The sequence below is a fragment of the Xyrauchen texanus genome, chromosome 19, assembly GCF_025860055.1.
Source record: "Xyrauchen texanus isolate HMW12.3.18 chromosome 19, RBS_HiC_50CHRs, whole genome shotgun sequence".
Taxonomy (NCBI): Eukaryota; Metazoa; Chordata; class Actinopteri; order Cypriniformes; family Catostomidae; genus Xyrauchen; species Xyrauchen texanus.
In genome coordinates, this window is record NC_068294.1 from 16,281,097 (window position 1) to 16,307,261 (window position 26,165).

Here is a 26,165-nt window from a genome sequence, read left to right on the forward strand (position 1 = left end):
TGACTGGAATCTCTTTTCACCATATGGCACATTGGTTCTCCTTCTAGTGCACATAAATCAGCACTTTTGTCAAATACAATTGAGTAAAGTCTTTTTTTGTCTTAAATTTAACAGGCTCCAAGTTCACCAGAGGTAACACCAATCACCCTCATGGTGTCTTCACACAACTATATAAATAACCTGTCTTTGCCACTGGTTATAGCTGATTAGTAAAAATGTACACGGAAGAGAAATCGCTTGTTACTTTACTGTGTCACTTCTGGTCAGGACATGTTGATAGGTGACAACATCTGCCACAACAATATTATTCAGAATTTTATTCAGAGCATTGTTTTAGAAACAACTTCATCTTTCAAAATGCATGCAACATAAGCTTGATACAAAATCATCAAAACACTTAATAAAGTTTTGTTTTGTTCATTGTTGCCGGGGACTTCAATAAAGCAAATTTTAAAACAATAGCACCAAAATACCACCAACACATCAGCTTCAACACACGAGGAGGCCGGGTCTTTCTCCTTTCCGGGATGGCTACAAATCCCTCCCCCGCCAACCATTTGGCAAATCGGACCACTCTTCCGTTCTGCTTCTGCCCGCTTACAGGCAGAAACTGAAACGGGAAGCACCCACCCCCAGAACGATCCAGTGCTGGTCAGACCAATCAGACTCTGCGCTACAACACTGTTTTGATCACGCGGACTGGGAGATGTTCCGGTCCGCCTCCGATGACGACATCGAGGTTTACGCTGATAGTGTAACATTTTTCATCAGTAAGTGCGTAGAGGACGTTGTGCCAACCAAAACAATACGGATCTACCCCAACCAGAAACCATGGGTTAACGGCGAGGTTCGTGCGGCACTCAGTGCACGGACCTCCGCTTTTAATTCCGGGAACGCGTAACAAGCGTAAACAAGCCAGTTATGCCCTCCGTAACACTATCAGAGCAGCCAAACGCCAGTACAGGCACAAAATTAAAGGACAGTTCAACACCACAGACTCTAGAAGCATGTGGCAGGGAATTAACATCATCACAGACTATAAATGGAATAAAAACTCCGCCATGAACACCGCTGCCTCTCACCCGGATGAGCTTAATTCATTTTATTCTCGTTTTGAGGACAACAACACCACCCTCGCGGAGAGAGCACTCACGGCTGACGCTACAGAGGTTGGTTCACTCTCCGTCTCTGTTGCGGATGTAACCCGATCCTTCCGACGGGTGAACATCCGTAAAGCCGCAGGTCCAGACGGCATTCCGGGCCACGTCATCAGAACGTGCGTGAACCAACTGGCTGGTGTTTTTACGGACATTTTCAACCCGTCCCTCTCCCTGTCTGTAGTCCCCACATGCTTTAAAACATCAACCATTGTGCCTTTACCTAAGCAAGCCAAAATCACTTGCTTAAATGACTGGCGTCCTGTTGCTCTGACCCCCATCATCAGCAAATGCTTTGAGAGGTTAATCAGAGATTACATCTGCTCTGCCCCCCTCTTTGGACCCATTGCAGTTTGCCTACCGCAACAACCTCTCCACTGATGATGCCATTGCATCTACACTGCACACTGCTCTCTCCCACCTGGAAAAAAGGAACGCATATGTGAGAATGCTGTTTGTAGACTACAGCTCAGCATTCAACACCATAGTGCCCTCCAAGCTTGATGAGAAATTCCGGAATCTGGGCTTAAACAGCTTGCTGTGCAGCTGGATCCTGGACTTCCTGTCAGGCAGATGTCAGGTGGTTAGAATGGGCAGCAACATCTCCTCATCACTGACCCTTAACATTGGAGCCCCGCAGGGCTGTGTTCTCAGCCCACTCCTGTATTCACTGTACACACATGACTGTGTGGCAACACATGGCTCCAATGCCATCATTAAGTTTGCTGACGATATGACGGTGGTAGGTCTGATCACTGACAATGATGAAACAGCCTACAGAGAGGAGGTGCACACTCTGACACGCTGGTGTCAGGAGCACAACCTCTCCCTCAACGTCAGTAAAACCAAGGAGCTTGTAGTGGACTTCAGGAAGAAAGACAGAGAACACAGCCCCATCACAATTAATGGAGCACCGGTGGAGAGAGTCAGCAGTTTCAAGTTCCTCGGTGTCCACATTACTGAGGAACTCACATGGTCCGTCCACACTGAGGCCGTTGTGAAGAAGGCTCACTAGCGCCTCTTCTTCCTGAGACGGCTGAGGAAGTTTGGAATGAACCAGCACATCCTCACACTGTTCTACACCAGCACTGTAGAGAGCATCCTGACTGGCTGCATCACCGCCTGGTACTGCAATAGCACCGCCCACAACCACAAAGACCTGCAAAGGGTGGTGCGAACTGCCAGAAACATCATCGGAGGTGAGCTTCCCTCCCTCCAGGATATCTATAACAGGCGGTGTGTGAAAAAAGCTCGGAGGATCATCAGAGACTCCAGCCACCCGAGTCATGGGCTGCTCTCACTGCTACCATCAGGCAGGCGGTATCACAGCATCAGGACCCGCACCAGCCGACTACATGACAGTTTCTTCCCCCAAGCAATCAGACTTTTGAACACTTGATCTCTCACGATCAACAATCAGAACTGCACTTTATTAATCATCATCTTGTACCACACACTGGACTGTCAAATATTTTCTCCCCAATTCAACGACTGACTGTATATATATTTTTATATACCCTTACCCATATTTTTTTTTTTTTTTTATTGTATGTGTATTCTATATTGTGTGTATTGTTTACTGTACATTGTATATTGTGTTGTATAAGTATGTGTACATTTGTTATGTAAATTGTGTAAATATGTTGTTTATTGTAATTGGTACTGCTATGTTATTTGGAACTGCACACAAGACTTTCACCTACTGTTGCACTTGTGTACACAGTAGTGTGACAATAAAGTGATTTGATTTGATTTGATTGAAAGCCAACCCACTCAGCTGAAAGATGACAAATTGGTTAACGTCGCTGCTCTCATCTATGGACTTCCTGTTCCTGTTGCTGAAGGTTTGAGTAATTGCTGAAAACGAGTGTTAGTAGCCTGCTAGCCAGCTTAGCATTGCTTATTCTCATACATTCATTGTTTTATAATTTTTCATTTTACTGCATTGTAGGGCTCTATGTTTAGGAGCGGGTTTAGTTATTAGCAATAATTAATAATTATCGTCCAAAGCAGATTTCATGATCATGGGACAGAAGGCAACTCTGCCGCAGTCTTTGGTCCTTTAATGGATAAACACAGTGTGCCGGTCTAATCCATGATGGCGTAAATACACAGTCCAACGTGGTTGGATTACAACACAGCAAATCTCATTCATGATAACAGTATGTTACAGTAATACCTTAAGTATTATTAACAGCAATGAGCAGACTCGGTGGTCCATAAACTGTACAAGCAATAAATTTGATACACAAGAATAACACACTATAATATTCTGTCTCTGCCCAGATGTAACCTCTTACTTGAACCATGTGAAGATGCAGGTAGAATGTGTGTTCATTCGTCGTTTGACTCCGACTCGTTTCCTCGAGGCTCAGGTGATGACAGGAGGCCATTTCTTCGCTCTGTCGGTGGACGGTATGGCTGCTGATTCTCGGCGGGCTGGCGGATAAATCAGCGGCGTCGACTCGATTGAAGATGGAAGAGAAATCTTCTTTTTTCACTCCTGCAGGCAAGGCTGTCTCCTTCGGATCTATTAGTGTTTGGTGGAACACAGAGTAATCGCAACTTGTCTAGACAAGATGGAGATTGTATGGCCATAGTTTCAAGTCGTATGTTACTTCCTTGTGCCATGAGGCTACACCTGAGAGCAGCTATGAGCTGCGTCTACATACGGCACACAAAGTCGCTGGAAGCCATGCCCAGAATGATCTCAGAAGTATTTCTACTCCCGATGACATCATGTTGGAGGGGCGTTCTGCCATGCGCCTCATCCAATAAGAGTTGAGAGTTCGATCCTTTGGAATTTCACACATAGTTGTAAAGTGAGCAAAGCTTCATGGGAAAAGTAGTCTGTTTTGTACTCCCTTTGTTTGATTTTGGCACGTTTTTTATCAGTTAGATTTATGACAGTGTCTGTAGGCCTCAGTAAGGTTTTACGACTGTGTTAGGCCTGCCTTTGTCTTGTATCTGAATACATGAGCCCACCCCCCCGCATTATTTTCTTATCCAGATTAAACTGCATGCATTTTACAGTGAGCACCCATTTTTCTCCTCTATGTTAGATGATTATTGCATTGGACTCAAAGCACCGCTTATCAAGAACAGCCATAAAAACAAATGGTTGTTATGGTAACAAATAGTTACTGGCTAGTGCGGTGGACATAAGTCTGAAGTCTTTGCTGCTCCGGCATTGTAAATGGCGGGGAGCAGAAGGCTTCGAGAGTGACCGGATATACAGTCGAGAAAGGAACCTTAGGCAGGTAGTCAGGATGAGGGTGCAAAATTGCTTTAGCCATTCCTGGGGCAAAATCTAAGTAGGCTGGCAAGACAGACAGAGCCTTTAGATCCCCAATTCAAACTCTAGAGGTTAGAAGGGGGTCTCAATCAGGCCCTAAAGGACTATTGCTAAGTCCCAAGAGGGGATCCTGGTCCTAGCAGGAGGTCTCAGTCGCATGGCTCCACGAACGAAGTGAGCAAGCAGAGGATGTCTCCCCAACGGCCCCCCATCAATCAAGGAGTGGCAAGCCGATAGAGTGACCACGTAAACCCTGAGAGTGGCAGGGCATGTGCCTACTGACATTTTTCCCTGCAGAAACTCCAGAACTGAAGCAATCTGGCAGTTAACTGGATCTGCATTATGTGCACTGCACCATCTTTCAAAGACACCCCATTGACACCCCATTTATTGGCGTAACTATAACAAAACAATAACTCAGAGAACCATACCCTGTTCGGCCAGCGTGGCACTATCAGTAAGAGGCAGGACCCTTGCTGGCGAACTCTGGCCAAGACTCCCGGGAGCAGAGAAACCAGGGAAAATGCATACAGGCACACTCTGGGCCATGTATGCGCTATCGCGTCCAAACCCAGGGGGCTGGGTGACTCAGAGAGAAGTAGAGGGGACATTGCGCTGTCTGTTGAGAAGTGAAGAGGTCTACTTCTGCCCTGTAAAATCTAACCCATAATTCCACTACCTTGGGGTGGAGTTTCCACTCCCCCGTTGGTATTTTCTGTCTGGACAGTAAATCTGCTCCCACATTCAGGAATCCAGGGATATAAACTGCCCTGACTGAAAGGAGCTTGCCCTGGGCCCAAAGAAGAATCTGACATGCCAGAGTGTTCAGCCGGGTGTGAACGTAGACCTACTTGATGATTTATGTAGGAGGGCCAGAAATACAGCCATCAACTCGAGGGAGTTGATGTGCCAATCGAGCTGATGACCCTCCCATTCCCCTTGAGCTGGATGACCACTTAAGACCACTCCCCAGCCCATCAGGGAGGCGTCTGTCATTAGCAACTTGCAACAGCAAGACACACCTAGAGTGGGACCCAAAGTAAGGAACTGGGCTCTGAACCACATAGAAAGGGAACGAAGTGCATGGCGCTTAACCCTTATTAGCCTTAGGGGACTGGTCCTTGGATGAAATCCCCTGGCTTTTAGCCACAGCTGAAATGGTCTCATGTGCAGAAGGCCCAAAGGGATCACCGAGGACGCAGATGCCATGACACCTAGTATTCATTGATACTGACGAACTGTGCAACCTTGGCCTAGCCTGACTTGGCTCAGGGTGTTCTGAATGGACACGATTCGAGCAGGAGACAATTGTGCCCGCATCGTGATCGAATTCCTTACAACGCTCAGATAGGTACAGTAATTCCCTGAGTGGGAGAGAGAACGCTCTTTTCGACATTGAGTCTCAGACCCAGAGAAACCAGATGAGCTAAGACGATATCCCTGTACTGAACTGCCAGTTCTTGAGAATGTGCTAGTATCAGCCAGTCGTATATGTAATTTAGAATGCAGATGCAGTGCTGCATTAATGCATTTCGTGAATGTGCGGGGTGATAGGGCTGAATGGAAGAACCCGATATTGGAAGGCTTCACCACCGAAAGCGAACCTCAGGAACTTCCTGTGCTGTGGCAGGAATGTGCTATATATAAGTATGCATCCATGAGATCGATCGTGACCAACCAATCATGATGTTGGATTTGGGACACGACCATCTTTATAGTTAGCATCTTGAACTTGAACGCCCTGACTGAGCGATTCATGCCTCGAAGATTTAAGATCGAACGCAACCCCCCACCCTTCTTGGGATCCAGGAAGTATCTGCTGTACTAACCTGACTCTTTCTCTGGAAGGGGTACATGTTCTATGGCCCCATGGACCAAGATATTTTGCAGTTCTTTCCACAGCAGACATGCTTGCTCAGGTTTCACGGTAGAGGAAACCACGCCGTTGGAACGCGGAGGACGGCGAACAAATAGAATTTTGTAGCCTTTTTCTACTGTTCTTAGGACCCACATATAAATTCTCTGAGATGGGTATTTATTTTGACACTTCATGTTGAGGAGATGTCGAATGTTCCGTGTCCTGGACTAAGGCAGGAAAGAACAGTACACCCAATATTTCTCTGGAAGCCTCTAACTCCCGGAACACAAGAGGCGGCGGGAATGAAGACGTTTTGTGGGGGTATCGGGAGGGTTAAAGTGGATGATACACGCACCCCGTCCCGAGGGGGGCTACCCCACAAGGCTGGGTGCAAGACTGTCAGGGTTTTTTCCTCTTAGAAATGACTGCCCTGAGGTCTTGCTTTGGGGGCTGCTGAGGGTGACGAACCGGTCCCCAGTCTCTACGAGGGGGAGCACGACTCGCCACGCTTTGTTTCTGAGCCTCTATTTTAGAAGGACCGGGGGGGGGGCCCTCCCCATGAGTGCGACGAGAAAGGAATTGCCGAAGGCTTCCTCATGATTTTTCGCCTCCTGGAACCTGGTGATATCTACATTCATAGCATCACCAAATAAACCAGAAGGTGAAACCGGGGTATCGAGAAGGAACACTTTGTCCGTGTCTGTGACGCCTGACAGGTTGAGCCATAAGTATCTCTCTCTGTGCTGACTAAAGCAGACATAGCCCGGCCAATGGCATGGGCTGTCTGCTTGGTCGTGTGGAGAGACAGATCCGTGGCTTGACGAAGCTCGGAGAAAGCCTCCTCGTCGACCGTGGTGCCCGCACTCAGGTCTTTCGGCAGATCAGCCTGGTACACCTGTAACACTGCAATAGTGTGCAGGGCAGCACCAGCCTGACCTGCTGCCTGATACGTCTTCCCCACAAGTGTGGAGGTGGTCCTGCATGGCTTTGTGGGGAGAGCGGGTCTTTTTAACGATGATGCCGAGCCAGGCGAGAGATAACCCACAAGTGTCCCTTCAACCGGCAGCATCACCGAATACCCCTGTGCCTCAGCACCCACGATAGTCGAATATATCGACGTCGAGGGCACGAAGACACAGGAAGTATAAGGTTTCCTCCATGAACGAGACAGCTCGTCATGGAGGTCATCAAAGAAAGGAAGGAACTGTTGAGGCATTCCTTCCCTTGGCCACCAGACAGAACTTGGAGCATTTAGGGGTCTCTTGTTCGTGTGGCCAGTCTAATTGAAGCCTGGCCACCGCACGAGTAATTACCTCAAGTAATTCCTCCGATGATTTATTATCATGCCCGGAATGCTTGGAGGTGGGTAACTCGAAGTCTGCATACTCAAAAGATTCATGGTCCCCCTCATGAACCGAAGAGGCGCCGAAGAAGGACCAGCTGGATCTGGGGAGAGAGCGAGCAATAGGGACGGAAAGGTTTCTGCGCACTGCCTGACAAAATCTAACTCCTAACAGAGGAAAGTAGAACGATTCTGACAGGCTCATGAAGCACACACACACAGAGTGATCTGAAGTCAAAAGATCTGAAGATGCACCTGTGACGCATCTATTTATAGCATTTCACTTCTAGTGCTTCTAGATCTTAGTGCTGCCTTAGACACAATAGATCACAACATTCTCATGAATAGGCTATAGAATTATGTTGGCATTTGTGGACTTGCATGAGCATGGTTTAGGTCCTATATAGCAGACCGCTACCACTTTGTCTATGTTAATGAGGAATTGTCAAACCAAACGAAAGTTAAGTATGGAGTGCCACAGGGATCAGTTTTAGGGCCTCTGCTTTTCTCCTTGTATATGCTTCCCCTGTAAGATATTATCAGGAATCGTAGAATAAGTTTCCACTGTTATGCAGACGATACACAACTTTATATTTCTTCAAAACCTGACAAAATTTCACAATTCTCCAAATTAGCAGAGTTTATCAATTAAATCAAATATTGGATAGCCAAAATTCTGGCCTGTTAATAGTTCCAAGATTATCAAAATCCACAAAAGGTGCTAGATCCTTTTCATATTTGGCCCCTAAACTATAGAATTGTCTCCCTAACACTGTTCGAAATGCAGACACACTCACTCAGTTTAAGTCTAGACTAAAGACACATCTATTTATCCAGGCATACAACTAATTTATCCGTAAACTCACAATTAGGCTGCTTTAGATAGGTCTGCGGGAACCAGAAGCCAGAAACAATGATCATGATCTATAACTCTGCAATAAATAGAATAGCATATATGCTAATATTATTCTATTTGTATCCCTTTCCCAACCTTGAGACTGCTATCCTGAGGTCACCAGAACTGGCTGGATCCAGCTCCATTCCTGCTCATGTTGGACTCCACTGCTATGTGTCTCTGAGTCATGACGACTAAATGCAGCCAGTGCCAGCCAAACATCACTTCAGTCTATTACAATGGACTTCAGAGGATAAACTGGTGCCAACTCCAACCATAAGACATGGAATACGTCATATATCATTGCCTGAACCTTGGATTTAGGATAGACCTCACCGAAATTACCAGCTGGATGTACTGCGATGCACATCTCTGCCTCCATGACCTCGGTTTAATGATGAACTACACTCTTATAATGGAATACATAGAATACCAATTAATTGTCAACAAAACCCTTCATCAGCCAACTAACAAAGGACAATGCATCTATGTGAACTTTTGCAGTTAATCCAGGATGGACTTCAAAGACATTAGTCAGTAATCTTACAGTTCTTACAAAATCTTTGTTTAAAAACAGACCCTTAACACTTACTTAGTTTAATCATTTTAAACCATGACTTGCACTATACATAATTAAGTAATATTGGCATTATATTCATGATGCAAAGTTATTTTTCTCCATTAACCAACATCTTATGGATTTTTGTGTTCCTTGCCACAGTCACCTTCGGCTTGCTCACTGGGGTTATAAACACAATTATTATTTAATTACTTATTTTTAAACACAATTCACAATAGTATTTTATCAAACTACACAATGATGACTCATTATAAGACATTATGGATTTTACAGCTACATTTTCTGTTAATGCATGATTTTCTTTAAAGCTGCTTTGAAACATGTTATGAAAGGCGCTATACAAATACAAATATTTTTTTCTGTGTTTTCTGTTTTCATGTTGTAATATTAGATCAATAACTGAATGATTTTTGACATATGTTTAAAAATATGTGTAGAATGCATCCAGCAGTATGCCTCCCAAATTTCTGGGGCCCCAAGCATTTGCTTGGTTTGTGTGGTGGTTAAAACTGCCACTGGTAATTGTTCAGTTGTAGCAACAGTAGTGGTGGTGGTAGACACAGAAATATTATGCAATTTTTTAATTAAAATAATTTAAATTGCTCTGTTGAAACTGAGATTTATCACAAAGGCAAATAGAGACAAAGTAACAAATCTAATGTTGACAGTTTCATTAGAACATTAGAATTAGAAAAAGAGCAAACCTTTTCTGTTTTGGCATATGTACTCTTTTAATAGTGATTAACCGAGGCAGTAACACAAGCCAAACAAAACAAGTCGCAGTTGTACTCCAGGACAGCTCACATTTCTTTTAATTAAATGCATGCAAGATCGTGTCTGACATTTTCAATGTCCCCTGTGAGTGAGTCTTTGGCTGAACAAGACTCATCTGGTCTAATTAAATTGCAACAGAAGCTTCAGATTGACTACGTTGCTGACTGCTGCTTAGACATGCGGCTGACACTTTGCGTTATACATGCGTAGATGATATACTCCCAATGTCTTTAGAGATCAACTCAATTTTCCCCTCTACATACATAAAAACAACTTAATAATAGCTCTCTCATGCCCATTCAAACTAAATATTCTCTTCCCTCTCACACTTGGATGCAGTGTTGGGGGTAACGCATTGCATAATGAGATTACTTTTTTAAGTAAAGTTTCTTTTTTAAATAAGTAACACTTTTATTTTCTTCAACTTTTCTTTCCTAGTATTGTGAGAAACCATTAGTTAAAATGTGCAAGTTGTTTGAGAGGACATTTTGTTGTGATGTCTGGGCAATGCATGATGGGAATTGTAGTTCAAGAGAGTGTGAGGCTTGCTTATCAGTGATGCACAGAGAATGAATCTGTTGTATGTGTGCGCATGATGAGTATTATATTTTTAGTGAGTATGAGTCATGCTTATTCTGCAAATACAGAGCGCAATAAGTCTTCTTTTAGCCCACCCTGAGATTTAAAATCTTAAAAATCTTAGAGTCTTAAACATTTTTAAATATAGCTGGTAAAGGAATATAAATATGAAAACAGTGGAATCTAGTTGTACTCATCATTTGCAGCAGTGGATTTGTTCTGCACATGAGCTTGTGTGTTGCAGCCTTAAACCTTGCCGTTGTAATAACAATCACAGCCAAAGTTAAAAATTTAACCATATAAGGCAACATAATAATAACAATAATAAAAAAATACAAAAAAACTTTGGTAAGTGAAACTTTGTTTCCTGCAATTGATAAAGCTAGAGAATTATTTCTATGGCCACGGCATAATTATGCATACGGTCACATTCTACAACATGCAATGATAGCTGACTTCTTGTCCACGCAAACTGCTTTGTTTTAAAGCTGCCTGTAACCACAGGTCTAGTATAAGTTTGCATCCAAACTGCTCCATGTTAAAGCATTTAACATTCAACTTTCAGGTGGGTGAAAAGGGATTGATTCATGTATAAATACACACTGCATTAAAAAGTCTGTGGGCATTGTCGATGGGCACCACAAATGATGACATATGATGCAGGTCCATGGTTTCGACTTTGCTGCATAAAGTAAGACAGTGGTTATTCTTTAATAATTAATGTTGGCTGCCATGCCGATGGAAAAACAAATCATTAATTTTTCTGTTATTGAGTCTCTTAATTAAAAATATGACGTGAATAGACCTTCTTATTGTAGCCTTTCTAAAAATCTGTTTGTTTAGCATGTTGTTTTGACATGAGTGTTGTACAGTATGTAGCATGACCCGTGATGCCTCTTGTAAGCAACGCATGGCTCATTTGTCTGCAATGCAAAGCTATTTTGCTTTGAAAGGAGAGAGAGTGGCAGTCTGTGAGAAAAAGTAATACATTACTTAATTTAGTTACTTTTTATAAGTAATAACGCAATATTCTAATGAGTTATTTTTAAAAAGAATGTTCCTCAACACTGCTCACATGTACATACTATTACAATGCTTCACAACCAGGGCTGCATACACACCATATTGAATTTTAATTTTGCTTTGCAAACCTGACATACAAATCAGACATTTAAAATAAAAAAATTAGGGCTGTAAAAATGTTTCAATAAATAATCACAATTAATGTCATATTTTATTAATTTCATGATCATTAAAAATGTAAGTAAATACAACACATTTCATTCATTTTTAAGGATATCCAGGATTATATGACAAAAAAGTTGGAACACTGCTTATAAGAATGGAGATATTGAGTGTAAAGGAACAGTTTTAAAGTTTCACTGATTCTTGTGATAAGGGACAAACCCTTTTAATAAATTCAATTTGAAATGGATATATTTGTAGACAAAAGTCTCAGCTAACGAACCATGAAAGTGAACAGGTTTTTATCGCTTTTTTTCTGAAAATTGAGATTTATTCTCTGTATAACATAACATCTTGCTGTAATTTCTGTCAACTCTGTCAAACACACTAAAAGCATGTTATTTTTATTTGATACATCCAACAAGAGTGTAATGCAAATGTAAAGTTAGGACACGATTTTGATTGGCAGTTTTTCTTTTTTACTTCATGTATTGTTTAATTTCTTACAGATCCCTACCTTTCAGTTGATATTTATTTGTATTCATTTGTTTAATCACTTTGTTTGACAGTTTAACATTGTGACCTTTTGCTGAGGACAGGTTCATGTACATGTGCATTCAAGTATTAAGCATATTTAAAAACAAATCTACTGAAATTCTTTTTTTTTATTTTTATTTTTATTTTTTATTTATTTATTTATTTATTTTTATTATTTGTTCTGCACGGATATCACAAGGATACAGTACAAGGAGGGGAACGAAACCCACTTGGGTTTATACAGAGTTCCACTCCACTTACATGAATAAACAACAAAACAAAAAAACAAAAAGGCACACAGACAAATAAGTTGAACAATAAAAAAGGGGAAAAACATATTTTCAAAAACCTAATTATCCTTTTAACTTAAAAATTACAGATGTCAAAGGGTGATGTTAAAGGAGAATCAAAAGTGAAGAGCAGCATATGAAATATACTATAGAAAACTATAACCAAATTCTATCATATTAAAATCAAAAGGTCTTTCAACTGCCTTTTAAAGACAAACAAGGAAGACATAGATCTTAGGGACAAACTTAACTTACTCCATAATTGAGGACCCCTAAAGCTGAGGTCAGTTTTATAGCCTGAAGTTCTAGAGAACGGTAAGACAAGATTTATTTCACTATGCCTTGTTTGATGGATATGAGTATCAGAAATAAAAGTAAAAAAGTGTTGTAATGTTAGTGGAAAGTCTTCTCTCTTGTAAATAAACTTATGAATAAATATGCATGATAAATAAACATTGACTTTCTCAATTGGTAAAATCTTGAATCTAAGAAATAGCGGTGCCGAAGGAGCATATTTAGACGAGTATGAAATCATCCGCAAGAACTTCTTTTGAATTTTAGAAATTTTTTCAAGATAATTGGGAAAAGTAGCACCCCAGACAATATTACAATAATTCATAAAGGGGAATAAAAAGCTATAATAAAGCGTTAAATGAGCAGATGAGTGAATTGAAGGTAAAACAATTCTTAGAATATTTAACATTTTAGAGGATCTTGTACAAACTAGATCAACATGTTTAGACCAGGTTAAACCCTCATCAATCAGGACACCGAGAAATTTTGTTGAAGCCACTTGGATAACTGGAGCTCCATCAATTTCTATACAAGCATATTCTCTGGGATAGAATTTATTAATATTGTGAAAAATCATAAAGTTACATTTTTTGACATTTAGCGTTAGCTTGTTAGTGCGAAACCAATTTGATAATATTTTTAACTCGTCATTAACATGATGTATCAAGGTGACAAAATCCTCGTGCACTGCAATGAGATTGGTGTCATCAGCAAATAATATGGGTAAGAAATGTTTACAACAAAGGAATAAATCATTAATATAAATTAGAAACAATAAAGGACCCAAAATAGAACCCTGAGGAACCCCCAATGAAATTTTAGAAGTTTTAGAAAAGAAACCATTAAAATAAACTAATTGTTCTCTATTAATAAAGTAATTGCGGAACCAAACTAAGGCAGTACCCTCCACACCATATCTATTAATCTTTGAAATCAAAATATCATGTGAAACAGTATCAAAAGCCTTACTTAAATCAAGAAAAATACCGAGAGCAAATTTTTTTTTATCAAGGGCATTTGATATATAATTTACAAGTTGTATTAATGCATGTTCTGTTGAATATTTTTTCCGAAACCCATATTGGTGTTTATATAATATGTTATTAACAATTAAATGTTTACTTAATCGTTCATAGACGAGTTTCTCAAATATTTTAGAGATACAGGGCAGAATGGATATAGGGCGATAATTGCTAAACACCTTTGTATCACCTGATTTAAAAATGGGAATAACTTTTGCAATTTTAATAGCTTGGGGTATAATTCCAGATTGAAATGATAAAGAGATAACATAAGTAAGAGGTTGAATAATATAATCAATGGTCTCCTTGAGGAGGATACTCTTAATACCAAGTTTTTTAAAGAAAAAATAATATCACGGACCTCCTGCGTAGTTGGGTGATCAAGATTAGAGAGGGGAGTGTACCGCCCATTTATTTGGCTGCATGGATCAATATCAGTCTTCTGGATATTGTGAGCTAAATCATAACCAATTTTGGTAAAAAAATTATTAAAGCCATCAGCTATATCAATGGGGTCTGATAGACACCTATCATAGTCCTCATCTCTGTAGGTGCAGATGCAGCCTTCCTATTATGACACAATACCTGATTTATAATATTCCAGGTTGATTTAATATCATTGGAGACACGATTAAACTGGTCAGCGTAAAACTTTTTTTTAGTCGCCTTAATTAATCTTGTAAATTGGTTCCTATATTTTTTGTATGATTCTAGGTTATGAGGAGTGGGCTTGGTGACAGACTTGCGATACAACCGATTTTTCTTTCTAGATAGTTTTCTCAATTCACCGGTAAACCAGGGTTTCTCTCTAACTACTTTGGATTTCACAGCTATTTCACAGCTTTAAAAATATAAGTAATAAATGCCCTGAGTAAACACATTTCCTTTAGATTTAACTTGTTAAGTATTTTTATTATAATTAATGTATTGATTTTAGGGCTGTTAATCGATTACATTTTTTAATCAAATGAAATACATGGTGTCCCGATTAATTAATCGTGATTAATCGCATATCCAAATATTTGCAGAGAAAGCCCCTCATATAACAATAACTCAATATATGATAATAATAATACATATTTATATCAATATATAATTATACATAATTATCTTTAAATAATATAAATGATATATATATATATATATATATACACACACACACACACACACACACATATATATATATATATATATATATATATATATATATATATATATATATATATATTCAGATAATTAAAATGCTTTACATAACTGTAGCAGAACAGTTAATCATTGATAAGTAAATACAAAAAGCGGCTTTAGAATACAATGTATTGTTTACTACCATATTATTGATCATAAGTCAATCATTGGCATACAGTTCACAGCAATCCATTTCACTAGTGAATTTGTCAATCAGTTGAAGATTTATTATGAGGCCTTGTTTAGTCAATTTACACCTATGTCAGACGTCTCGGGTGCGTTGTGTCATAAAAATAAAATGTTTAGGTCACTGTGTCAAGTTAACTATAGTTTAATACTCAATCTTTAAACACATCTTGAGATCCCTTAGATTGTATTTGAGCTCCTTCGAGCGTTTTGAACGCAAGATCGTAACATGTTTGTGTTGTTTCAGCCTGCTGTAGTGTTTTCTTCACTGTATAAACTGCGCATTGCTCATACAGCTGAAATTTCACTTACTGCCCTCTGGAGTAAACAGGTGGTACCACAAGCTTGCATTTCTCAGGAATCTACCTTATTATGGTCCGTGCGATTAATTGTGTTAATTTTTTTTACATGTTATTTTTTTGTAAAATTAATCGCACTGAATTAACGCGTTAAATCGACAGCCCTAATTGATTTGTTAACATAAAGAGGACTTTTGTACATATCTCAAGAATCAGTGGTTTATGCATATCTAAATGGTGCTACCCTAAATAACTCTAATAATGCAAATGTTCTACCCTATTGGCTTAGCACATGTTCTCACATGATCAATTAATTTGCTTAAAATCTTGCACTACAAACCTTGCCTGTAAGCCATGTTTGACATAAATTTAAATTATTCCTCCTTGTTTTCAATAATTATGGCTTAGATGCCTGTGAATTACCAGATCCCAGACTTTTTTTCATGATATGGCTTTTTGAGCTTGTCTGTTACATCCATGCTAATATTATGCAGCTGATGTCAATGAGATCACAACAGATGGGGCTTTAAATAACATGAGTTCAACAATCTCACAGACACATTTTTGAGGATTTCATCATCTCACTCCAAACCACGTCAACGTTTTGACAGGCACTTCAAAATTGCCCAGACAGGGAGAACAATGTTCGCATAAAGAATCTAAGACGACTGTGAAGTAAAGTGATTCTTCAAGAATTTGTGAAACACATGGCTTTTTCACTTTCCATATGATGGGGAAGAAAAACAAACTGCAGTCTCTTGTGGCAACATTACAAATGGTTAATGTGTGCAACTTGCTATGTTATAAAATGCACTATGACACATTTCAGAACGCAACGAGTGAACTCCAGCTTGCGTCGCAGGAAGCACCTCTGTTATTGTGGTGGGGGCGTGGCTAAGCGCCGATTTGTGAATGAAGAGTGAGATCAGGAGATGAGAATGGCAAGCATCATCACCTGGCAATGATTGTTTCTAACGGCTATTTGTCATTGCAGTGAGAGTGGAGACAGGCTTTAAGGGTGAGTCAGACGCTAGTCCCGACAGAGAGTGATGAGACACAAGCTGGAGAAAGACTCTATTGTTTTATGTCTGCTGAAAAGCGGATTTCTGAGTGTGACCTCTGAAAAGTGGAAATATTGAGTTTATAAGAAATAAAAACGTACTCTTGGAGTTGGATTCACCGTCTCCCGCTTCCTCCTTTTCTCTAACTGGGAACATTGTTACAAAAAGATATCTACCGAATCAACCCTGAAGGTTTTTGATTCTGAACTCAAGCGAAGTATAAAAAAACTTTAGCAGGAACCAGTTTTGATTATTGAATAGCATTGAGATTGGAGTCATCTTGCCCTTGCTGTGAAACAAGCAATCTCTGATCTTCTTGTACAAGAGCAGCTGTGTATTTCGGTAATTTTGTATGCAGAGGTGAAAAGGGTGTATTTGCATTGCATAGAGGTCATGTGATATTTAGCACCAGGATGCCTTTTGATCTTCAGCAGAAAGACAAAAGAGCAAAAAAACTAAGCGTGATGAAAATATTGATTTGAAATCTAAGCCAGCACCATTGCCAAAGGGAACAATGCATATATGAGGCTCATTATTTCCTGTTCAAAGCGCTACAATTTGTTCCAACTTCCAACCAGATGCACTCTGTTTTACCTCACCACACTAACAAGCAGCATCTCTACCCTCTGTTCTGTGAATCAGACTGTAACTAAATCTGAAACGTGTTAACTGCAACAAATGGATGTGGTATTTAAAGTTGTATCTCTGTTGTCTGTTTATGCTAATGATTTTAATGTGCACACAAATATACTCACACAGACATTTCTATATGCCTACTCATGCTCTAGATTTAGCTGCTTTAAGACCAATAAATAAATGCTGTAGTAAACATAGTTTTATGCATATCATAGTGCAAGTCGGCCATTTTCATGATTCATTCTTGAATTTTGATACATATGACATAATACTGTTAAGATATATGGTATACTGTATTATTTTTTTTGTATGTATCTCTTCTGTTTTTTTAAGAGTTAAATATAATATATAATAATATATTATTTAGGTATAATATCTTAAAATACTCAAATGACTATAACTGAGAATTGGTGCACACAAGAACTTTGCTTGCATTTGGAAAATCCCTCTTCAAGTCTCTAAAGTAAGTCTTTTACTTGGACACTGTGCAGTCTCAAATGAATTGACCTTGCACCATTACACACTAATTGCAGTAAGTTTTACAAAGTGATAGTGGAAGGAAAGAAAGAAAGAAACAAACAAACAAACAAAGAATCAAAGAAAGGAGGGATCTGGTCAACTGTTTTCTTAGAAGTGTCTATAATGCAACCTACTGTAACTCTAAGAGGTCTTTTATCAGTGCTATGAATGTCACACACGGCAGCAGATATGTGTCCCTAAACAGAGACATTAAATATGCATCAGGAAAATGAACAAACTATGCCTCTATTTAGGAATAGGGAGGGCCACAAATTTGCAGGATGTTCATGGAATAAAAAGAGATTATGGGACATATGGGACCAGAGCAGCACACTCTCATAAGGAAATGTCACTCTAGTGACTTTTATATCCTGCACCACAAAAATTTCACTCTGTTGCTAAACTTATATACTAGACTTTATAAGGCTAAAATAAATATGGTTAAAATAAGATCTGTCATCATTTATTTTTGTCCATACTTTAATGGAACACATATGCATATATTTTCTCTTTTCCATACAATGAAAATGGACACAAATTTGAATATTACGGCTTAAAAAAATGGCAAAGGCACCATAAAATTTCCATTAAAATAGTTAATTCTACTTGTGCTTCTGAAGCCATAGAGTAGTTTGTCTGAGGAACAGATTAAAACGTAAGCAGTTTTCCATGAAAATATTCACACAATGCTATTGTATGGCTTCTTAGCTCTTGGAATGGAGAGCATCAGTCGTATAGACTACTTTTAGATTTTAGTTTTTTATAATATAATTGTACTGGTATATTTAAAATAGCAATACAATAAGACATATAAAGGCATCACATGATATATATATATATATATATATATATATATATATATATATATATATATTGGTGACAAAAGTTTGGAAAAATGTGCAGAATTTGCTCTTATGGAAGTAAATTGGTACTTTTATTCACCAAAGTGGCATTCCACTGATCACAATGTAAAGTCAGACATTAATAACGTGAAAACTTACTATTACAATTTAAAAAAAAAAAAACTTCTCATCAAAGAATCGTCCACATGCAGCAATGACAGCTTTGCAGATTTTTGGCATTCTAGCTGTCAGTTTGTCCAGATACTGAGATGATATTTCACCGTACGCTGCCTGTCGCACTTGTCATAGATGTGGCTTTCTTGTCGGTCACCTTACAGTCTAACTGATCCCACAAAAGCTCAATGGTGTTAAGATCCATTACACTCTTTTCCAATGGTCTGTTTCTTTGCCCACTCTAAACTTTTCTTTTTGTTTTTCTGTTTCATAAGTGGCTTTTCTTTGCAATTCTTCCCATAAGGCCTGCACCCCCGAGTCTTCTCTTTACTGTTGTAGATGAAACTGGTGTTGAGCGGGTAGAATTCAATGAAGCTGTCAGCTGAGGACATGTGAGGCGTCTATTTCTCAAACTAGAGACTCTGATGTACTTATCCTCTTGTTTAGTTGTACATCTGACCTTCCACATCTCTTTCTTTCCTTGTTAGAGCCAGTTGTCCTTTGTCTTTGAAGACTGTTTTTTATTTTTTTGGCAATTTCAAGCATTGTATAGCCTTCATTCCTCAAAACAATGATTGACTGACGAGTTTCTAGAGAAATATGTTTCTTTTTTGCCATTTTTGGAATAATACAACATATATAAACCTTAAGACATGCACGTCTATTGCATACTGTGGCAACTCAAAAACAAACACAAAGACAATGTTAAACTTCTTTTAACGAACCAAATAGCTTTCAACTGTGTTTAATATAATGGCAAGTGATTTTCTTGTACCAAATTAACAATTTAGCATGATCACTCAAGTATAAGGTGTTGGAGTGATGGCTGCTGGAAATGAGGCCTGTCGAGATTTGATAGAAAATGTATTTTTATAAATAGTGATGGTGCTGTTTTTTTACATCAATAATGTCCAGACTATACTTTGTGATCAGTTGAATGCCACTTGGTGAATTAAAGTTCCAATTTCCTTCAGAAACAGCTAAATCTGTACATTATTCCAAACTTTTGGCCATCAGTGCATATATATTAATTTTGGTCAGTATTTGTGTCTTATAGCAAAAAAGAGTTACAAGTGCACTTCATCTACCATTTGTCTCCAGTATATGTAAGTTGGGAGACGTTTCTAACCCAGGTGAATCAAGGACAACAATGACAAATTCATTTTTATGTAATGATGGATGCTATTCCCTACAATTCCACAGCAGGCAATTTACTCTCACACAGGCTCTGCTGTGTCTTACCATGTCTGACCCCTACTGTACTGTCACTGACAAATTCATGCCTGACCAATGCACATTTCCTTCCTTGACCCTGCCTATTACAGAATACAATATTAAATAGAAAACAATGAAAAGGAGAAGCTTATTATGAATATTTTTCACTCATCAAAACAATCAAGACATTGAGAGCTCAAATAGATGCAGAACCAAACAATGCAAATCACAGTGCATGTTTTTACCCTGCAGGCTGTGTGTAGAACAGTGCTAAGCAATAAGTAAAAGTAAAAAAAAAAACTAACCAGACCATGCTCAGAACACAAGGGATGCATAGTGACACAAAGAGAGAAAGAAGCGCTGTGTAGCAGAATCCTTTTCAGGGATGACCACATTTTCACCCTTGTTTTCTCAAATCCAAAGAGATTAACAATACACTTACTGTAGGAAGTTCATCTAGCGTTCAGGAATCATTGGAGGCTATAGAGATTTTGTGAAAGAATCCAAATTCCAAACATTTTACACTTTATGTTGTTGTTGAGTCTTAACATTTGCAAGCATTGATTTGTTTATACTGTATCACCAGTTTTAAATCATTTTTGTCTTAAAATTATCATTTAATCACTCGTATGTTATTCCAAACCCATATGAATTGCTTATTTGCATTAACTTTCAATGGATAGAAAAATAGAAGAAAAAGTAAAGATTCACTAAATGGTGACTAGCATCTTGTTTTGTGTTCCATAGAAGAAAGATTGCCATATTTTTTCTTGAATAAATGATGACAGAGTTTGTATTTTTGGATGAACTTTCCCTTTAACAATAATAAAAAAAAATAACCCTTTTATGTGAGTTCCTTGAGGTAGTACTGGCATAATAGATCCAACAATTTGCTGCTCCATTATTTGCGCATGAAGAGAAATGATCCTGTGTTAGGGCAGGTTGTGTGATAATCAATAACTGTGTTCCTAGATTCTGACCATTAATGCTGCACCTTGCAGAAGCCATTACGGAGATCTAATGCATCTAAAGGGGCACAAGCCCAGCTACAGATGGCAAGCATTTTGATGCATGATTCCTTATTTTCACTGTAGCAGGATTATTATGCTGCTGCACAGTCAACCCTCTGCTTCCCTCAAGTTTTGGAGGTATTTGGGGAAATAAATCTATATAAACTCTGTTTCATTGCATGTATTGAGCGTGTGTATGCATGAAGTGGCGCCTGCAGCTGTACGGCCGTACGCAATGTGCGTAAAATGTGCGCTCCGACTGACCTGATAAATATTTACTCTCAGAATATTTTATCAATCATGAATTGTGTCCCGTGGCTGTTTAAAAGAGCTAGCGATGACCAATTTGTGAATGAATAATTCTTTTGAGTTTGTTCTTTTCAGTGAATTGGCCAAAAGGGCTTACAAAATAGTCTGAATCGATTCGTGATTCAGTACATTTTGTTCCTACTGCTCTTTAACAGTATCATTTGGAGCGTTTTTTTTTTGCACAGCTAAACAGTATTCGGATATTTACGAATACAAAGAGCAAACAGTGCTGAATACAGTGGAAATTTCCCTACAATAAACTGAGACAAAAGACTGTCTTTTTGAGAGGTAATTTTGAGAGGTGACTTCAGCTAATGATGTGTCATGTGAATGAGGGTCTGTTCAAACTGAACGTGTTTTAGCATACGCTCGTGCTGTTTTTCAATAATTTCCCATGTAAAAATTCACTAGATGGATGTCTTTTGACAACTGTGTCATGTTGCACCGTGTTTTTAGGATCTCTCATGGGAGCGCTGCATTTTTAGAAGACGTTTTAAGTTAAAAAGAACTTAAATGGGCCTCGAGACACCTGCGTTCTGCTCTATTCTTTGTGGTGCTTTTTGCTTTTTTAGCGCTAGAACTCATCTGTTCTGAATGGCTACTGGAAGAAATGCTTTAGCAAATAGCTACATGAACGCTACTCATACTCAAGAAAAAACTAATATTTTCTCAAAGTCACCAGAATTGAATGCTTTGGTGTTGTTTTTTACAAACAAATATCATGGTGAAGCATGCCCCCGGACCCCCCTAGATTTAAAATAGAACAAGACAGATTTCTGTGCAAACCCTTAGATGAAATCCTGCAGGCGCCCATTAATGCCTGTATATTTATGCATGTATGTGCGGAGAGGTTAGACAGCAAATATACATCTTTGAACAGCAGTCTGCAGAGACTTTAAAAGCTTAGTGAAATGAAAATGTGGTTTAAATATAGATTGATTAGTTTGTTTGTTGTTGCAGATTGATGTTTTCAGAATAAACTTTGCATATATTTAGTTCATTTATCTTCACTACACAGAAAAATATTGTGTGCCACCATGTTACAACATGTCTCTTGACAAATGGATACAGTAGGAGATATCGGTCTGGTACTCACCACGTGGAGAAGAAATCTTCCCCTTTGGCCATCTTGTTTGTTTTTTTTCTTTACTTAAAGCCTTTTCCTCAAGGTGTGACTTTTAAATCTGCAAGAAACACAAATGAAAATATTTCAACAAAGAACCGAGATGAAACAGAGGGGAAAAAACAAGGTGTAATTAGGAAGTAGACAAAACATACATAAATATAATAGCCTGGAGAACAACAGAACACAAGTAAATTAAACATCCTTATGGATGTGAAAACCAACACAGTATGTTATTACTTCCAGTGCTGTCTGTAAGCTCTGTGTTTCACAGCTTTACCAGTAATCTCTAGGGCTCAGGTTTCATATGCGCTTCCAGCAAACACTAACCAAGCCACAATGAAACTTTTACACAATCAATATCATGTAATATGTACAACAAAAAGAGGCTTTACCTTTTCATTTCCTACTTATGCTCTATACAGCATTCCTAACTATGCCATTGGACATTTTCTTGTTATGTAAAATCCCACAAACTGACAATAAGGATTTGGAATGCCTATATACTCTACCAATCCACTCTGCCTTATGGAAATCACTTTATTCTGAGAGTATCTCTCTCTCTCTCTTTCTCTGACTGAAAACACACTAATGAGTCTCTCCATACAGGCCTGGTGATAGACAGAGGCAAGGTGATTATGCAAACACCAGGCCCTGAATTACTAATGAAAGCTGTGGAACACAGAGAAGACGACTGTGCAGTAAAAAAACAAAAAAAAGTTGTTTCTGGACTTTCTTGTAAAATCAGTCTTGACACTGAGTGCTATTAGTAGCCCATTAAGAAGTTCAAGGACAATAGCTGTCCTCCTGTTTGATCATTTATCTCCCGGATCTTGTCGTTATGCTTGGTGCCTGAGATCGAGACAATCAGAGAATATCAATAGTGTTGCTAGGAAGAGGGCAGACTTGGTGAAATGATTCCTCATAGTCCTCTTTAAACTCTGCAAAAGATATTGTATATTTCATAAGGCTGTGTTGTTTATCCTACCCATAAATATTGGAGCCGTAATCTTGTTGTGTTTAAACATGATGGAGTGAATCTGGTGGGATTTGAAAGGATGATATTTCAAAAGCAGACGTCGAAAGGACACTTGATATTGATTCATGCTTGTGGGCATTACGATCTGCCCTCAAAAATAAGGACAACTCAATCTATGAAAGATGAAATGACAGTGCATGCCTTCCCTTTCTTTTTCACCTATCTGTGTGCAATAACAACAAAAGGAGAACAGCCAAAATCAAATGCATTTTAGAGAGAGTGTAGTTGTATTAAAATGACTGGGAGAAGTTGGAACACGCAAAATGGTGGATGCAATAAAGTATTGTCTTAAAGGTAAAAGAGCCAATCACCTTTTTGATAGAGATAGTGTTGTCACAATACCAAAATTTCAGTGACCGGTAGGTCTACCGATATCACAAAAATGTCACGATTCTTGATACCAATTTGTAACCACAGAAAAAATATGTACTATGCTATTGAACGCACTCCTTTAGCCTATTAAAATGTTTAATTAAAACAATAGCATGTTTCCTTCGAGTGTTTTATTTAACAATTAATTAACATTGGTTCAAGTTTTTTTAAGTGAGACCCTTTGAAATATTTTTTTTCTAAATTCTGTTTTATTTTTTCCCAAATTTCACATTTTCTTAATTCCATGTTTTAAAGATTAATATATATATATATATATATATATATATATATATATATATATATATATATATATATATATATGTATCAAATTAAAACATTGATGGGAATTTCTATTCAGTACAACAGCACTCTTGCTTGTAAGATATAGGTTCAACATTATAATAATACAAATAATATAAAATAATAATAAAATACATACTAAACACTAGTAAGATATTTCTGTTGCAATTTATTACATTTCACCCATGACGGTTTTATTTTGAATCAAACTTTTTTTTTTTGGACGGGAAGGCTTTTACGGTTCTGTGTTGCCGGTAGTTTTACACTTCAGGATAAGATGTTGGTTATATGACACAGTGTGATTATTGAAGGACACAATGCTGTGATTTAATTATATAAGCAGCCGTTAGTCAGTCAGACAGTGCGCAGAGACCAAATTGAATCTGTGCTCAGTATTACCGGTAATGCAGAAACACTGGAACCATTATACATTTTTATTTTAGCATTGACTTGGTACCAAAGAACCGGTACTTTTGGCATCACTTAAAAAGATATTTCCTGTAAGTTATCTCAAGAATGTGTATTGCACTGGACCAGACTTAAAATTTGGGTTTATTTTTTTTTATTCGATCTAAAGAAGCACAATGTCATTGTTAGATTTTACTGTTGAATTGAAATATATTATTTGATTGTAATCTTGACTACCTGTTTTGGAGATATTTAGTCTTTCCTCATTCAAGTAGATAGGAGCTGCACTTGTCCTATATGTTGTATATATCCATGGGAAATATGGATTCTGGGGCATTCTCAAGATGACTGCTGAGTAGACTGATTTGCCTGGAAAATGACTTCAACCCCTTCCTTAATCATGAGTCGTAGTTTTTGGAACTTCCCAAAACAACAGTCATTACAAACAGACTGGGGTAATGGCACACAGCCTTTTGTGGTATAATAATCACTTATGACTATATCATGATTTTATATTATTTTGAATAACTGGGCAGCCCTGAAGAACTGTGACATTACTCAAGTGATACACTCTTTAGGAAATCACGTGGGCAAATAAATAACACACAATATTTATTTATATCACTGGCTAACTCATGCTATCCCTGCCCTACACAGCACTGCAGTCTATGCTTGTTCTTTGCAGGTGTCTGCAAAGAACCCCCCACACACACACACACACACACACACACACATCCCCCTCGTACCTCACTCACAGCCTTCTTGCCTGTTTAAACAGCAAGTGAGATACAGATGAATGCTCTCATATATCTCATTGAAAGCTTTTAAACATTAAAATAGATGAATTAAAAAGTGGAAAATGTGCATGAAATAGGCAAAGTTACTCTTGACAAGCAGAGATTTCCGAGAAGTGCACAATAAATGGAGACTTCATCTGATCTACTCTTAAGATCAAACTGTGTGCATTTTCATTCAAAATGCTTATACTTTAGTCATATTAAGTTCACAGACTCATCATTGTGTTGTAAATATAGATGTAACAAATATTGCTTTTTTCTATTATTTGTTATTTGTACGCATTTTGAAGTCATTATTCATGCCTTTCCAAATAAGTTCTTTGGCATTGGGCACAACCCTAGTATTACAGCTACTTTATATGTTATTTCATACTTATTACATGGAATAAGACAGGACAGATAGAAAAATGCATGGATACTGGAATATGTTAAACACTGGTCTGTCGTCTCATTGGCAAGCGGCCACAGTGTTATCTATTTCATCCAATTATTCTGCCCAGATGGACATTTTGCTAACTTCTTGTCAGTGTACTTGATTAGTCTTCAGTTCAAGCTTGATTTGCCCTTTGCTGTGCATCAACCTGGGGCCTGTTGGAATGGATAACAACACACTTAATCCCATCATTGTGGCAATTAAGTAGATTGAGTGCTCTGGTACAAACAGGGATTCCAGTGGGTGCCCAGGGAGTGGCAGGCGACAGGGAGGGGGCAGTTGATTGATGCTCCCAACAGCCTCCAGGAGGCAAATACTATACAGAAGAATGCATCTGCTGCAGATCCAAACATATGGTTAACCACAAGAATTTTTTTTACTGAATGTCAGTTTAATATTATATAAACTCTAATACAATGTGACATTTTAAGAAGGAAGCTTCTTCCCTT

At 38.5% G+C, this 26,165-nt stretch overlaps 1 protein-coding gene across 1 annotated transcript in view; it reads right to left on the bottom strand.

Annotated features, from left to right (window-relative positions):
* Nucleotides 1-26,165, bottom strand: part of lingo2 (leucine rich repeat and Ig domain containing 2) — a 478,838-nt gene that overhangs the window by 163,393 nt on the left and 289,280 nt on the right. The window contains exon 4 of the mRNA XM_052149207.1: nucleotides 22,341-22,428. The gene's annotated coding sequence lies outside the window, so the exon portion shown is untranslated. The remainder of the gene's footprint in view (nucleotides 1-22,340; nucleotides 22,429-26,165) is intronic.